We start from the raw sequence: 17,920 nt of genomic DNA, 5'->3' as shown, positions 1-17,920 counted from the left end.
TGAATCGATGCTAGTTCTAAGATAAATATCTATCATCCTCTCCAGAGTCTTAAGTAGGAATGAGGATAAGCTGATTGGTCGGAAATCCTTCGCCCTCGAGTGAGAGGCTTTTCCCGCTTTAGGTATGAAAACGACTTTTGTTTCCCTCCACTTTCCTGGGATATATGATAAGTTGATACATCCTTTATATATCACCGACAACCAGGGGGTAATTTTGTCAGTTACAGCTTGTAACTCCGCCGGAGTAATTCCATCAGGTCCGGGGGATTTGAATGATCCAAAGCTATTTAGCGCCCATCTTATTCTAGTTTCCGATACAATTTCCTCGACAGGAAACGACCGCTGAGCAACTGTGGCACCGCCAGTACATGGTTCAACCGTCTGATTTCCAGGAAAATGTGTGTCCAATAGTACCTCCAGCGTCTCCTCACTGGACGTTGTCCAATTGCCCTCCGATGTTTTAATGAAACCTGGAGCGGAGTTGGTGGATGCTAGAACCTTCCGTAGTCTGGAAGCCTCGGACGTATTCTCAATACTGCTGCAGTAATCATTCCAAGAGTTATGCTGAGCCTTTCTCAGTTCTCGCTTGTATCCTCTCAGATTCTTCTTGTAAGCGTCCCAGTCCTCAGGGGCTCCGGTGGACTTTGCTTTGTTAAAGAGCTTCCTGCAGGATTTCCTCATATTACTTAATTCCGTAGACCACCATGGTGGTCGATGTTTCCCCCTTGGCTTTCCTCTAGGACATGCAGCTTTCAGTGAGATGTTGAAGGCCTTAGTAATCCGCTCCACTGCGTGTTCGATATCTTGCACATTTCTCATATTTGTCTCTGTTATTTCCGGTATCATCATATTGAACGGTTCCCTATACCTATTCCAGTCAGCTTTCCTAACATTTGGCGGAAATATGGTCTTGGTGATATGAACATCAAATTTGAAACTGATGTAGCGATGATCTGAGAACCTGTGTTCACTTAAAACCTGCCACTCAGATATCATTTCATTCAGTTCTTGCGAAGCCAAGGTGATGTCCAAAACCTCTTGCCTGTTTTTAGTGACAAAGGTTGGGGTATCTCCCTTGTTGCAAACTACCAGATTAGTACGCAAAATAAACTATTAGCGACTCTCCCCTTGCATTAGTATCACTACTTCCCCATATACTATGATGTGCATTCGCATCGCATCCCATAATGAGTTTCGTCTTTGTTTTCAGTGACTCCTCCCCTAAGGGCTTAACGGCATATGGAGGCATCTCCCTGTCATGTCCCATGTAGACCGAAGATACCCAATATTTGCATTTGGCTATTTCTAAACTGGCAACGACAGTGTCTGTATTGCACATTGAAGGAAGCAGAAACAAGTTAAGCTCGTTTTTAGCAATTATACAGGCTCGATTTACATCATTACCAGTATACTGCAATAGTTTGAACCCCGGAGTACTTAATTCACATATTTTGTTTCTATAAACATATGGTTCTTGAATAAGAACTATATCTATGTCCCCTTTCATCAGGAGAACTTTTAAGGCAGCACATGCAGCCTTACAATGATGAAGATTTATCTGGAGGATCCGTAGGACCATCGAGATTTTCAACAACCGTCACATCAGCCGCTTCAATCGAGTCATCAAGAATGTCCTCTTCAGAGATATCGGTGACTCTCGCAATAACCATAGGTTCAACTTTGGTGAGTTCTGAGGCAATAGAAACCTCCTCTCGCATACGGTGTCTATCCATGTCTTCAACTTTGGTATCTCCCTCGACTTCGCAAGAGGATCCGCTTACTTCTGATTCAGACAGAGGCTTGTCCATTTCTGAATCCTTTAGCTGATCGTTTTTATACACCTTCATTTGGATATAATGAAAGCCATAACATACACGGCCCTGGGACTTTGCTAGATGTGGCAAAGACTGAGTGTTCAATATAAACACTGCATGCCGTCTTGGTCCATCCACTTCATCCAAACGGCCAACCTTCCAATCAGCTGTTGGATCTGGATTGCATCGTTTCAGACTATTTAGAATGGATTCAGGGTCAGAAGGGTTTGCAGGTATCCACACATGTGCTCTAGGTCTAGCCGGTATGTCTTTCTTCTCGACTAACTCTAGAGCAGCTCCTTCCCAAACTTCACCAATTAGTATCAGAGCAGCTTTAAAACATTCTATAGACCTCTGGTCCTCAAATGCGACTAGCTTAAATCGTCCTTGATACCAACCAGCCTCTTGGTGTCGAGGATCTGGGCCGGGAAACTTTTCCAGCACCTGTGAGTAGACGCCAGATAAAGCATTCTCAATTTCCCCCCATTTTTGCTTTGGAACCATACCGTCCAATGCTCCTTTATTTATGATAGCCATCACAAGGCTGTCTTTAGCAACTGAGGCAAACGATCGTTGATCCCTTTTTGAGGATGGCAGCTCATCCGGTGATCGTTCCCTTTTTCCAGCCTCAAGAATTCCTTGAGCCCATTTTAAGGAATCGCTTTGTTTAGCCGACAACGTGCTTGGGTCGACTGATCCTAATTTCTTTAGGATAAACAAAGCATTTCTGCGTTCCTTGAATCTCTTTCGTGAGGGATTACCTCCTTTTGATGCCGTTACCTTGGAAAAGGTTCGACTTGTCAAATTGTCGCCACATGTCGACCCGTCTATAGGTCGACTAATTGGGCCTAACTCTTGGTCATTGCCCAAATTTATAACTCCAGTCGATACCCGTCCACTGGGCCCTGAAGTTAGCAACCCTGTGGATGTCTTTGAATTTCTCTGCATGGTGGCCTAATATCCCACCACACTTGAAATTCGTAGTAGGTACTTATTACGATGATTTTATCCGCTATTAAAAAACACGTCCGTTCCGTTCGACGGTTGAATTAATCACCATATAATCATCGTCGTCATCTGTTTCATGATTTGTGCCTTCCAGTGCCACGTTCGTCAAAACTGAAGGCGAAACAAGTAGATCTACCACTGATTTTGGAAGTTGGTGCAATTTTGATTTAGCAGATAGGATTGAATCTTAACTAAAAGTAGGAACCTATTTAACATGTCTCGATGGCAATCCTCTCGACTACATTTGCGAGAAAAATGTTCTCTGTAGTTCTTCATTTTTTTTCGGGCAACCCAGGAACCCACACCCTCAGAAAAAATCGCTTCTCTAACATATGTTCTAAACATATTTTGCAGGAAGCACATATACTAGTGGATACTGCCGAAACATTAATATGTTTGTTTTATGTGAACATATATGTTGTGAAGCATTTTTGGCCCAAAAATATTATATGCTTGGAAGAATTTCTAGTTCTTGGTACCTTTTTCTGTAATACAAATAATGTTGAAGAAATTATTCAATTTTATAATTTTACCTTTCGCCTGGACTGAGAATCGAGCCGGGAACCATGCAATTTGTAAGCCAACACACTACCACTGGGCTACGTAGCTGTTATAGTTACCATAGACAATTATCGTTATAAGTTACATTTATATAGCATAGTTTGCAGCGCCCACGAGCCGATGCAAACAAAACATTATTCAACAGAAACATATATTTGTTGACCACGTGGAGCAATGGTTAGCATGTCCGCCTTGCATGCAAAAGGTCCTGGGTTCAATCCCTACTCCGACCGAACACCATTTTTTTTTTAATTTTTGTATTTATATTATTAAATGAAATTTTTACAATGAAACTTCGAAATGTGTGTTATTAAAGATTTACAGTCAGAAAAGAACAGTGCTTGATATAAACGAAATGGACTGAGCTTTTGGATAATTTTTTTTTATTGCAAAAATAACAATTTTGTAGCAAAAAACTGTTTTTGGTATAAAAGCTTGAAATGTTGGAAGGAATTCAAAAACTCTAACAAAAGAAGAACGTGGAGTTGAGTATAAACATGCATAAATAATTTTATAATATACACATAAATTTAGTTAGCCGTGAACAGTTTTTTACTAGCATTTAACACCATCTTAAATGCATTTAAAACTTATCGTGTTTTGTACTTAATTTCATTTTTACCCTTAAGGCCGGTATTAAGTTGGCATTATCGTTCTAAAATGACCCTGTTTTGCCTTTTACTTTTCTTTAATAATTCATTTTAAAGAAAATAACCTTTTTCAATTTTTTAGCAAAACTCGAACTTAATGCCCGCTTCCGAATGTCTATTCTCTTTACACGAGTATTCAAATTAAATAATATTTGGACTTTCCGAAACAACATACAAGCAGTTTCACAGAAATTGCTCTCTTTTGATTCTCTCGCTGTGTTATGTTGATATCTTTCGTCAACCCTCCCGGTTTCCATCTCTATTTCTTTCTCTACACCCTCAAAAAATCGCTTCTTTAACATATGTTCCAAACATATTTTGCAGAAACATAATGCCGAAACATTAATATGTTTGTTTTATGTGAACATATTATATGTTTGGAAGCATTTTGAGCCCAAAAATATTATATGCTTGGAAGAATTTTTCGCAAAGACGATTGTGCTCATACCCTAACATACTCGCAATTTTCACTTCCACGAAATATTTTAGTTCTTGGCACCTTTTTCTGTAATACAAATAATGTTGAAGAAATTATTCACTTTTATAATTTTTTTTAAATTTTACCTTTCGCCTGCACGGAGAATCGAACCGAGGACCATACACACACACTATCCACTGGGCTACGTAGCTGTTATAGTCACCAGTAGATAATTATCGTTATAAGTTACATTTATATAGCATAGTTTGCAGCGCCCACGAGCCCATGCAAACATAACATTATTTAACAGAAACATACATTTGTTTGCCACGTGGAGCAGTGGTTAGCATGTCTGCCTTGCATGCAAAGGGTCGTGGGTTCAATCCCTGCTCCGACCGAACACTTTTTTTTTTAAATTACACATTTATATTTATACTATATTAAATTTTTATAATGAAACTTTGAAATGTGGGTTATTAAAGATTTATAGTCAGTAACAGTGCTTGATATAAACGTAATTGACTGATTTTTGGATAAAATATTATTTTTTATTGCAAAAATAACAATTTTGTAACAAAAAACTGTTTTTGGTACAAAACTTTAAAATTTGGAAAGAATTCAAAAACTAACAAAAGAAGAACGTGGAGTCGAGTATAAACATACATAAATAATTTTATAATATAAACATAAATTTATTTAGGCGTGAACAGTTTTTTACTAGCATTGAACACCATCGCTCTAAAATGCCTCTTATTTTTCTTTAATAATTTATTTTAAAGAAAATAAACTTTTTCAATTGTTTTAGCTGCAAAACTCGAACTTAATGCCCGCTTTTATATTTGAAGGTGTCCGTCAACTCCTCGTGGACTACTTATTAATAAAGAGGAACTAAACTTTGTTTTTATAGATTTTACTGTGTAATTTTTCACTATTTCCTCCTTATTTCATTTTACTGTCCCAACTCTAAAAAGAGTATAGTACCCTTTCGTTATTTTTATGAAGACCCCTGATTTCTTTTAACGAACCAAGAAAAAAATTGTGCCCATAATGCCAAAATGATAAACAAAACACATGTCCACACATACATAAAATGCTGCTCTCAGGCGAAAACATATGCTGGTTGGTTTTCAAATGTCTATTCTCTTGGTTCCGAATGTCTATTATCTTTATTCAAATTAAATAATATTTAGACTTAAGCATATCAAATTTTTGGCCTTATCAAAAAACAGTTTTCCGAAACAACATACAAGCGGTTTCACAGAAATTTTTCTCTTTTGATTCTCTCGCTTTGTAATGTTGATATCTTTCGTCAACTCTCTCGGTTTCCATCTCTATTTCTTTCTTTATACTCTCTCTATCGCTTTGAATAAAATATCACAACATATGTATGTTTAGTCGAAATTTGTAAATTTATATATGTTTGCATTCACACATATGAGCTTAAAAACCATTGCGTTGACTAAACTACAAGAGTAGCTTAACCAACAGAGGAAAGAATGTTTGTCAAATTTATTTGGGCAAAGCCCAATAGACTGTAAGATGGTTGGATGGACGCACGTTTCGGAATTACCACATTCCTCATCAGCACGCTCAAAATAACCCCTCAAATCGATGATTTTAAAGTTTATTTCGGCAAAAGCCCACTATCATAAACCTTTTTTCGGAAGGTTCAAGTGTGGTTCACTTTGGGTTTGGTGAACTACCAGAATTTGTTCTGATAATTGGTTGATAGGTTTGCTGCATGTAGAGGATGCTTATGAGGAATGTGATAATTCCGAAACGTGCGTCCATCCAACCATCTTGCGTCTATAGGGCTTTGTACAAATAAATTTGACGAAGATTCTTTTCCTCTGTTGGTTAAGCTACTCCTGTAGTTTAGTCAACGCAATGGTTTTTAAGCTGAGATCGAAATAACAAATATAATTCTCTTAAATTTTAGTTAATCTATATACAATGTTATAATCTATATACAATGTTTAACTAAAATTTAAGAGAGTTCATTTTTACAACACCATAAGATTTATATACCCCTACCAAGTTAAAAAGTCAGTATTATTTTGGTTTACTTGCTTATTTTTTGGGAAACCCGATAATAAAAATTGGTTAACAGTCTCTTTAACATGTCGACGACTAAACTATTTTTAAATCAATCATTCCACAGTACAGAGAAATTAAATAATAAAAGGAACAACAAACCGTTTTACTATTATGAAAATTTTACAATCAAATTAAACTTTCTTTAAGCAAAAGTACTTTATTATAACAACTTATGATGAAAGTTCTTAATACAATGTTTTTGTGAATAAAAATTATGACCACGTGGAACAAGAAAGTAGTTTATTTTAACTCGCTTTTTGGACGTTTTGACTTTTCCTTAGTTTTTTATTCATTGTAAGTATATTTTTCACATATCTTGCTGAAAAAATGGTAGGAATAATGAAAATTGTTAAAAATGAACATGTAATAAAATATAATTTTTTAGCTCTTTAAATTAGCTTGTAACTTACCATATTTGGGGGCATTTTATTAAATGGTGTAAGGAATTCAACTTTTCTTAGATAAACGAACCTCATAAAGTTTGTACCTGAAACAATTAGAGAAATAATGAATTAAGTAATATATTAACTCATAAAATTGTGTTGGTATCGATGTGAAGGACAAAAATACAATAAATATTCTTGTTAAAAGAAAGCCAAAGTTTTAATATAAAACTTACAAATTCTCTATTACATTGTACGCTGAGGTTAAAAAGTTATCGAAATTCATTTGGGGTTACTCGGAAATTAAATATTTATTTTTTACATTAAATAAAAAACATTAAATTGGTTTCCAAAAAATCTAATTAAAGAAATAATATGCATAAAAAATTAAATATTTTGGTTAAAAGAATGTTAAAGAAAGCTTACCAATTCATAAAAATGTTTCCAAATTGTTATTCTGAAATTAAATATTTGTTTTTTACATTAAAAATATTAAATTGGTTTCCAAAAATATTCGATTAAAGTAATACTAAAATAAGGTATTAAAAACCTGTAATTTTGATAATAAAACGGTCATAAAAACGTAAATATTCTAGTGAAAAGAAAGCCAATTTGTAACAGAAAACTTACCACTTCTCTATTAAATTATACGCTGAGGAGAAATATAAAAATTTGCCCGAATCCATCTGGGGTTGCTCTTAAATTAAATATTTTTTTACAACAAAGAAAAACATGAAACTGGTAAAATAATAATAATAATAATAATAATTAGCAAATAATAATATACATAAAGAATATTATTTTTTAAAAGAAAACCACATTGAAAAAAGAACACTTACCTATTTATGATTAAACTATATGCTGAGGTGTAACAAACAAGTTTCCAAATTCATCTGGAGTTACTCTGAAATTGAATATTTATTTTTTACATTGAATAATAAAAATTAAATTAGATAAAACAATTTCAATATACTTTCCATTTCAGCATTTTCTCCTAAATATTGAACATTCTTAATAACTTTTTTTAAGCTACCGATCATCACTTCGCCATCGTACATCTCACCGCTAAAATATTAATAACTTTCTTTTAAAAGTTTTAATATACAAACACCAATATATGTCTCAAAAAACCAAAATATTCCATACCTTTATATCCCCTTTACTCTAAAAACAATACTCTTAAATGCATATCAGTATAAGAACAATGAAACGTTTAACTTAAAATTAGCAAAAACTTCATGAAATGATATCTACCCATTTTTGACGAAAATGTCTATAAATTTAATCACATGTGAACTAAAAATATTTCATTGAGAAATATTGTACCAACTAATATTAACTATAGCAATTGCCAGTAAGAAATTGCTATCCGCTTTCAAGTTCAATTTTCGTAAAAACATATTTTCTCATACAAAAACTCTTTATAGTAAATTATACTTATTATTTAGAAAGTATTTTACATTTCATAAGTAGTTTTATAGTATGACGAAAGAATTTTTAACTACCAGTTAAGAAAATTTTTAAGGAAATTTCCATAGTATTTTGTAGGCTATGAACTAAACGATTACTACTTAAAATTTGTAAAATTTCCTTTCGAGTAGTTAATTTTCGTTGAAGATACGAAAAATGAACTAAAATTCTGGAAAATTCTTGTAATAAATTATTGTAAAAATCTGCTTAAATTTACCAGACACTTTTTTTCTGTGTATCATAAACTTTTTTTTCGGAAGTTTTAAGTGTGGTTCACTTTGGGTTTGGTGAACTGCCAGAATTTGTACTGATAATTGGTTGTTGTTGTTGTTGTAGCCCTTTGGAATTGGTATTTTCGAGTATTTTGGGAAATAAATTTGACAAACATTCTTTTCCTTTGTTGGTTAAGCTACTCTTGTAGTTTAGTCAACGCAATGGTGTTTAAGCTGGGATCAAAACAACAAATATGATTTAAGTACAAACTAACACTAACAAAACAAAAATAAATGAAATAATTTAATAAAAAATTTAAGTTGCTTTGGAAATTGTATTCTCCTATATATATTATAGGAGAAATATTTTCATAATTATTGCAAGGAGGTGTTTATGAAATATTAAAATGGCAACTTTAGTTAATCTCAAATATGATGGTGTATAGTAAAAGCTTTTGTATTTTGCTATTACAAAATATTGCTTATTTTAGTACGATTTATAGCTGATATAAGAGATTAGCGTCTTATAACCGTAGCGATTTCTAATTTTTTAAAATGTCTAAATATATGCCACATTGAAGAAAGTTTCCCTTTGACCGGGATCTCGAGATCCCGGGAAATTCAAAAAAATTTTCCGCTTTTCCCGGAAATGGAAAAAATCCGCGGAAAAACCCCTAACTGGATCATAAATGCAAGAAATGTAATTAAAGAATTAATACATACACTATCTCAAACAATTGTCCGTGCACCAAACTGTTAAAGCTATTTTTCGTTGTATCTCCAAAACTATATGTCCGATCCGTTTCAAATAAGTTGTAGTTTATAGTTCTTAAATTTGTTTAAATAATTTCCACTTCAAAAAGTTAAAAAAGTATTTATTTTTATTTAATAAAACAACTTAATGTTAAAAATAAAAATATAAACTCAAAAATTTGTCCGTACAGCTTTAAATTAAATTATATAGGAGCTGTTTTAATATCTAGTATGATGTCCCTTTGCCGCAATTACTTCCTTTAAACGGGATTTCATTGATAAAGCAAGTGTACTTGTAGTCTCTGTTCAATATTTCTCCATTCCTCTAGGATGACATCCTTCAACATTTGTTTATTTGTTATTGTACGTTGTCGAATTTTTTTCTCTAAAACTCCCCATAGATGTTTTATGGGGTTAAGATCTGGACTCTGGGGAGGATGTGGAATCACTTCTTTCACATTGTTCCGTAACCATTCTCTTACAATCATAGCAGTGTGCTTTGGATCATTGTCATGAAGAAACCGATACTCTTTTTTCTATACCCAATTTCGTAGCACTTGCTCTTAAGTTTCCTTTTAAAATATTTAAATATTGAAGTTTGTCCATTGTGGTTTCAATAAATGTACGATTTCCTGTACCTCCTGCCGCCATCGCTCCCCACACCATTACACAGCCACCACCATGCCTCACAGTTGCTTTTAAATTTTTTTGACTGAAGCGCTGTATTTTGTTTCCGTCACACAAATCGTCTGCCATCTGACCCAAAAATATTAAATTTACTCTCGCCTGTAAATATAACTGTTTTCCAGAAGTCGTCTGGCTTATTAACATATTTCAGGGCATATTCCAAACGTAGCTTCACGTTCTTCTTTGAAATGAAGGGTTTCTTGCGGGGTACACGGGCCATATATTGGTGGTTATGGAGAAAATTCCGAATAGTTTGGGAACTAACAGTAATTTTTTCATAATTTTCCATGTTTTCTGCGATTTGCACTGCACTTGTTTTTGGATCATTCTTCACCATTTGCTGTACGGAAGATCGAGGTCTACTCACTTCCTCAGCGATTTCTCGTAAACTTTTGCCCTCATTATGCATTTTAATAACTATTTCTTTTATGGCAGTTGGTATTTTTGTATGTTTTGATTTGTTTGCACTCATTTTGGATTAAAATTCGATATTCCATCAAAAACACGACGTAATAGGAATTGGCAAGAACCGTAATTAACGTTGGAGTCACAAATTTTAAATACCGTTACTTGTGAGTGTTGTATATTTCACGTTTTTAAACTGTACGGACAATTTTCTGTTTAAACTGTACGGATAGTTTCTGAGATATGACAAAATATATTTTTAAAAGTTTGCTATACGGACAATTGTTTGAGATAGTGTAGCTGCATTTTGTGTTTTCGATGTCGCTCAACAAAACAATTGCAAATGATATGCACCTATAATCTTTAAAATGAATAAATTTCAAAACCACTGCTTTTTCCTTCCCATTTTCTTGTATTCTGATATATTTTCTGTAAAATGAAGTAATTTTCTGGTCTCGTATATAAGTTCGACTATATTACGCATGACATACCAACCAAATTCCTATCTACATCAACTGTAAATTATTATCTTACATTTATCCGTGAGAATAGCGGCTCATATATAATGCTCAACGTAATTGTCTCTTCCCATATAATATATTTGCCTATTATGAAATATTGAAATATTTTGGGCAACAAGTGACTTTTTGGAATTGCAATAAATAAATGTTTGTTTTTTTTTTTATCGTTTATATCGTAAAAACAATGTGTAGTTAAAATAGTTAACTTCTTTGTGAAGACATTTTTGGAAGTGCTTTTAAAGTTGTGCCTTTGGAACAACTCCCAACTGGTACAGGACTAGTCCCTGGTGTGTATGGACCAGTCCCAGTTCTGATCAAAACGTATGGAAGGGTTTGTCATTGACGGAGTAAACTTACATTTTAGGACGCGTCTTGGACTCATCCCAAAGGACACGTCCTGGGACAATTTAGCAGGAGCAACCCATAAACAGGTCCTCATGAACCAGTCTCGGACAAACTCTGAGAAATCTGTTTCAATTTGGGCTCCTAATCGAACCCGAAATGAAAAAAAATAAACTTTTGAAAATGTCGAACAAAAGGTTATTCTGATCATTTTATTTCACTAAATGTGAAAATTGCAACTAACTGGAGCACAGGTACCAGTTCTGTGGTAGGTCCGTCAGTGGCAATTTGCACCAATTTCCCGTAGGGTACTTTTAGTTGCTTTATTATAAATTGATTGTCGAGTTATTTTGATGTCTATTTTTTTATTCAATTTTATGAAATAAAACATTAGTTGAACCTATAAGTTCAGTCTATAAAGTTTTAGCTAGGGGGGCTATAGCCCCCCCTAGGAAAATTGTCTAGGTACGCTAATGATTTTTGTTAGAAATTTTAGAAAAGTGTTTTCCTATGACGTAAACATATAATATAAAATATTGAATTATATCTTTTTGTACACTATTTTCAGCTTAGGGACAGATCGCAGTTCTATATTCGTGGCCATGTGCATTCTAGTGCAACAACTCCGTGCAGAAAAGTATGTTGATATATGTACAACCGCTAGAAAAATAAGATCTCAAAGACCAAGGCTAATTGACACATATGTAAGTATTATTAGTCTAAGTTCACCAAATTTATTTCTAAATCAAACATTTTCGCACTTGCAGGCACAATACGAGTTCCTATACCGCGCAATAGTCAACTACGCCGATCTTCATAAACTATCTTCCGAGTGAATGTTGTCAAGTTGCTGATGTTTATTATTTATATGAAGCCATAAATCAAGTATACACACAGAAATTATATTTTATTACATCCATTCATTTTGTAAAAAATCTCGCGTTCAATTTGTAAGTTTAAAAATACTTTGAATAGTATTGTACAAGTGGTAGTATAATATGTTAAGCAGATAACCAAAGGACATTAAGAATAACATTTTATATGTATAACGAATAAAAAAGTTTTATACAGAAATAAATTGTATTTATTACATGAGTCTCTTAATTTACACCTCGCTTCTTTTTTTCTTCTTCTTCTTTGAAATTGGTTAACGGGCCTAAAGTCTCACCTAAAGTAGTATAGTATTCAAATTCGTCCGTTTAATGTACCAAATTTTACAACTAAATTTATAAAAATAAGCAAGCCTAACTAAAATCAATTTTCCCCAAGTTTCCTTTATTATAGAAAGCTTACCATATATAAAGTCCAAAGCAACACTTCAAAGGTGATGCCATCCAATTTTTGTTTACGCTTTGGTACATCAGCTTATATCTAACTGAACTAATTTCGAAAAAATCTGAATTTTTGGGAGTAAAAAAATCAGAACCTACACACACATATACTTATGTAAAACCAAATTATTGCACTGAGTCTTCCCAGCGAAGAAAACCTATAGACACAAACAAAAATTGATTTGATGTCAGTCATGAAAAATCGTGGATTCAATCATTTTTTAATTGAAATGTCTTCAATCACGACCATTATAGTATCAATCACCCAATTTGATTGAAACCCAACACAATTTTGTTTTTAATTGAATCTATTAAAATTTTAATTAATTTTGCGTCAAAAATCTATCAACTATTTGATTGATTCAATTAAATAATTTTTTTTTTATTTAAGCAAATTTTACAATACATGCTATGCTTATATAATACTACAACTAGTCTCTTAATTAAGAAGTGACTAACTAGTAGTTTAGGCAGATAATCTTATAAAAGTATTATAAAAGTTTATAAAAGTCTTTCGTTGTGCTTCTTTGCGCGATTTGTGATCTCTTCTTTCACGGTTGTTACTTGAAGATCTCGAAATAATTAATTAATGACAATAAAATTTCAATTAATATAGGGCGCACCCGTTTGAAATAAAAGATACGACATAAAAAGCTACTTGAAGAACGTGATTCTTCCAACGCATCCATAACGTCCCTCCTTTTAATGAAACTAGGAATGAAAATAAGATTTACACTTTTAAAACATCAATACGGTACTCACATCCTCAAAAACCATCGCCTCTGTAACATATACTCCCAAGAATATTCCGCTTCAAGTATATATATTTTCATAATTTGTTAAAAAAAATTGTCTGTACTGCGCAAAAATGTTATCTTTTTGCGCAGTACAACATTTGTATGTGTTCAGCGTTGTGCTAAAAATTTAGTCAGTGGTGTAATTATTATTATTATAAAGTTGCCTAATGCGCCTTGCAGACTATCCCCCATATTCATAAAAGTCAACGTAAACTTTAAACCTACTATTACCATACAAATTAGTTCGATAAACTGTCAGTAAATTATTATGAATATGGGCATATAAGTTTATCCGGACGACAGTTGTCGTGTCGAACATATCCCATATATTGGCCACATTACAAGTTAAGTCCGAAGACAAAATCGATACTGCTGCATGTTTATGGGATCGATAACACATTTACCGATTACTTAAGCGGACCTTAGACGGTCGGATAAACACTCCGACAGAGGTTCGTCTATTTGTTGTGTGTTCGTTCAAGTTTTGCCCTTACACTGCACGAACAAATGTGATGACTACATGAATCAATAAGAAGAAGCATAAACAAACAATGAAGTTGTATGAAGATTTATGGGTGAAACCATTTTTTACTGAAAAAATGGAAGAAAATCCTGGTATATGTGTCAAAACAATGATTCCTGAAGTAATCCACATTTAATATATTACAAATTACTTTATGAATTTCAAAATACTTGTCGCCTGGTTTTCCATTGATTGGAAATGGAATTTTCCACGTTTTTGCCACAATACTGATTTAGATTTATATATTTCTTTAATTTTCAAACAGAATTGGCGATCCATCATTAATTTCATTGCAGAAATGCCTGTTTTTAATGTAAAAATAAATTTGTCTTTGATAATGTTTGTCGAACATCCCCTTACACTCAATGATTTGTACCTCCCAAACAGAAAAAAACAAAGTTGTTTTGATTTTATGCCAACACGTCCCCGCGACAGCCGAACACGACTTTATACTATCGGATTTGTCGCCGCAACGTGTTGTGTCGCAGGGTTTATCCGACCGTATAAGGTGCCCTTTAGTCATCGCCGACAAGTCATATCGATTGGACCAAAAACAATGGAAGATGAAGATGGGAAAATGGCAGCAGAGGGTATCAAACCATTGACGGTGTTCGATGCAAACGTGTCGTTTATGATTTTTTGTTCCACAAATTAAACTAAGAATAAAAAGAAATTTATATCAGGGAATGACGTAGAAAAATCGGTCAAATGTTTCTCATTATTATTTACACAAAATTTAACATCATTTGTGAGTTTTTAACAAAAAATATTGCAAATTAAAAATGAACGAACGTGTATGTATCGAACACCGTAAATGCAACTTTTGGTATGACGTCGCCCATTTTCCCGTCTTCATCTTCCATTGTTTTTGGATTGGACACACTGAAAGATTCTTTACAAACACAGACATTCCGTCCGGAAAAACGTATAGTCTGTAAGGCGCATAACACTGTACATAGCGGTTTGCTGATTGACATATCGATGAGTGTGTGAGTGGCCACTACATTGTCTCACTGCACTTGTTGTTGTCCATTTGCTGAATAATGACAGCAATGACGATTGCAGTGACGTTTGATGCAACTTGACTTCAATTCATGTTGATCTAATCGATCATACCGATAAAAACCATTGACGATAAAACCGCATTGTTATAAAAGATGAACATTAATTTGCATTATTCAATAAAACCTAAACGTGAATTTGAAATAGAACTAAATTCTTTTCTATTGGCATTAAAAACGAAAAAAAAACACGGATTGTGTTAAAAATTAAAATTGGACAGTGTACTTTTGTGAAATTTTTAACCTAGAAAATAAAATTTGTTTGAAAACATCTAAAGTGCAAAAAATCAAAGTGCAAAGTGTGTAAGTGGAACATTAAAAAATAAATTCATACCAATTCAAAACCATTGTGTGGTTCGGCAAGATCAATAAACAAAACACAACATAAAAAACGAAATCAAATATCAAAAATTTATATATTAACAAAATTTGAAAAAATAAAAAAACGGTTCGGTACGGCAATAAATAACAAAAACAATTAATAAAAAAGAACATTCCGGAAATTTTTGGAACCGTTACTACGGTAAAGTTTATTCAGCCACACAACATATTGGTGGACAGACATTTGGCGCTGAGAACCAATACACACACCTTTACACTAAAACACGCATACACACATATACCAGCTACAAAGTCAGTACCCATTAAAGGTCTGCACAAGCATATCTGAATTTTCAAATTTCAAAACGTTCTAACATCATCAAATAAACAAATATCAGAACATAACCCACGCATACTTGGTTGCAAACGAACGATGTTTTGAAAGTTCTATTCGAAACCAAGCATTAAGGTTGCAAGCATTGTAGAACCTGTGCGCATGTTCTAAAGTGCTTCCAACATGTTGTTATGCTTTCAACTTCTTTGAACAGAGCTGAAAACAAAAAAATTAAATAGTGGAGAAGTTGGTGCGTAGTTATTCAACTGTGTGTGTGTGCAAGGAAAGTTTGTAAGCCATGGATTCCCCGCACGTAAGTTTTTTTTGTATTAAAGGTGGTACAAGTTTACCATGTTATTTTAAAGAAGGAAAACTTATTGAATTGATGCTTTTTTCTTTTTAGTTATTTTAGATTTTGCAAATAATTTCGTAAGCTTATATTATTTTTGTACTTTTATTTGTCGCTCGTTTATATATAAAATATCACATGGATTTTAAAAATAGTTGTTTCTGTTGTATAAATTTCATATTCTATGATACTTCCGTGGAATAGCACAAAGTTAAGATTCAAATTAGAAGAAATAGAATAGGAGATCGTTCAATTAGTTTGGCAAATATAGCTAAATTTGTGAAAAACGGGTAAAATATTTATTTGGGAGCTATATCCAGGGGGCTAATCACTGCATTCGATATCGAATTCATAATCGTATCGAAAAAATTGTCGATACGATTAAAAGTTTGGATCACGGCATTCGATCGAAATTTGATGCAATTTCTCTAGCATTGCCAACAGCAAAAAACGAAACAGAATGTAGAAAAACACATGTTTTTGAAGATTTCAAAGTAAAAAGTAAATTGTAATGCATTATATCTTATAGACCCATATGTCTTTTTACATTCCTCCGAATTCCTTCCTAATTGGAGGATGAGATGAATATAAAATAATTCGGCGACAAATAAGGAATAAAAGTGCACATTGTTATTGGGGTGTAAGTACATGAGTTCGAAATGGTGGGCACTGTTAGAAAGTCACCTTTGGAGACTCAATTTCGGCTGACGAAGGAGGTGTTCAAATTGAAAATAATTTTTGGTGACATTCTATTGCTTTACAATTGTCTGCCGTCTTAAAACTTTTTGCCAGTGGTAGCCTTTATCATTCTCTATTCTTACCAGGTGGTCCAGAAGCGTTATGTTGTCATGAAATGGTACGGTAATTGGTTGATCACAATCTCTTGGATATCGATCTAGCATGTGCACTTTATATATGGTTCTTTGCCAAGCTAGGACGCTCGCTCCCGAACTCGACTATGACCAATTTTTGTTTAACGTTTATTGGTGTTGCATTAGTCCTAAATATTCAAAAAATGTTCATTATATATAAATTTACTACCAATTAACAACAATTCGAACTAAAACTAATATATTTACTATTCCTATATGGCGAAAACAATGTAAAAAAACAAGTGAAAATGTTTTACGATTGCAATTTACCAATCGAAAAAATTGTCGATCAAAAAAACTCGATATCGACTCCCGTGATCCGAAAAATTTAGATTTCGAGCAAAAGTTCTCGATATCGAATGCAGTAATTAGCACCCAGATGTGAATAAGATCGGTTCGTATATCTGAATTCGCAATTTGAGTAAGTAACTTTGGTCAACAAAATCAAGGAAAGCTTCATCTGAAGTAGTTAATGGCGATGACACTGGCGGTTCTTCTTCCCAATTAAATTCTGAGCTCTCTAGCGCTCGTTTACACCTATTAATAGTTTCTCAGATATATCAAACTGGAGAAGTTTGCTGGTTGGGGGAAATAAAAATTAAGCTATTTTATAAAACATTTTGATATTTGTATCTACGATTTTTTCTAAATGCTTCAATAAAACTTCTTCAAATTGCTTTGTTTCAGTACTTGCGGATTCCTGAGATGTAACATAGCATTTATAATTTGCCAAATTCGAAGTGGTTTTGGATTGCAACTGTACACATTTAGACATAATCGACTAGCGACTATTCCTTCTACAACAACGCCATTATCGTCCTTAACCTGGCCAAAAATCTCCCATACTTTACTTCTTCCTTTCTTCAAATTAACCGAAAATTTTCCGTTTAATATATTTTGTTTAATTCCTGAATATTGAGGGTCTGAATGATTGTATGTCTAAACTTATACTATTTGTTAGTATATTTATAACAATATTAAAAAAATAATCACATGGATTCTATATATAGA

General features: G+C 33.3%; 1 long non-coding RNA gene and 1 pseudogene across 1 annotated transcript; one reads left to right on the top strand and one right to left on the bottom strand.

The window, feature by feature from the left end:
• LOC142237274 (tyrosine-protein phosphatase 69D-like) overlaps positions 1–12,429 on the top strand; it is a 212,886-nt pseudogene extending 200,457 nt beyond the window's left edge.
• LOC142236172 (uncharacterized) lies at positions 6,680–7,026 on the bottom strand. The gene is made up of 2 exons (XR_012721924.1): positions 6,959–7,026; positions 6,680–6,867 (listed from the first exon to the last, which is right to left on the bottom strand). It is a non-coding gene; the product is annotated as an uncharacterized LOC142236172 (long non-coding RNA).
• Positions 12,430–17,920: the final 5,491 nt, after the last annotated feature.

Source organism: Haematobia irritans, chromosome 4, assembly GCF_050003625.1.
Source record: "Haematobia irritans isolate KBUSLIRL chromosome 4, ASM5000362v1, whole genome shotgun sequence".
NCBI classification, from domain to species: Eukaryota; Metazoa; Arthropoda; class Insecta; order Diptera; family Muscidae; genus Haematobia; species Haematobia irritans.
This window is presented reverse-complemented; position numbering and strand designations above follow the sequence as displayed.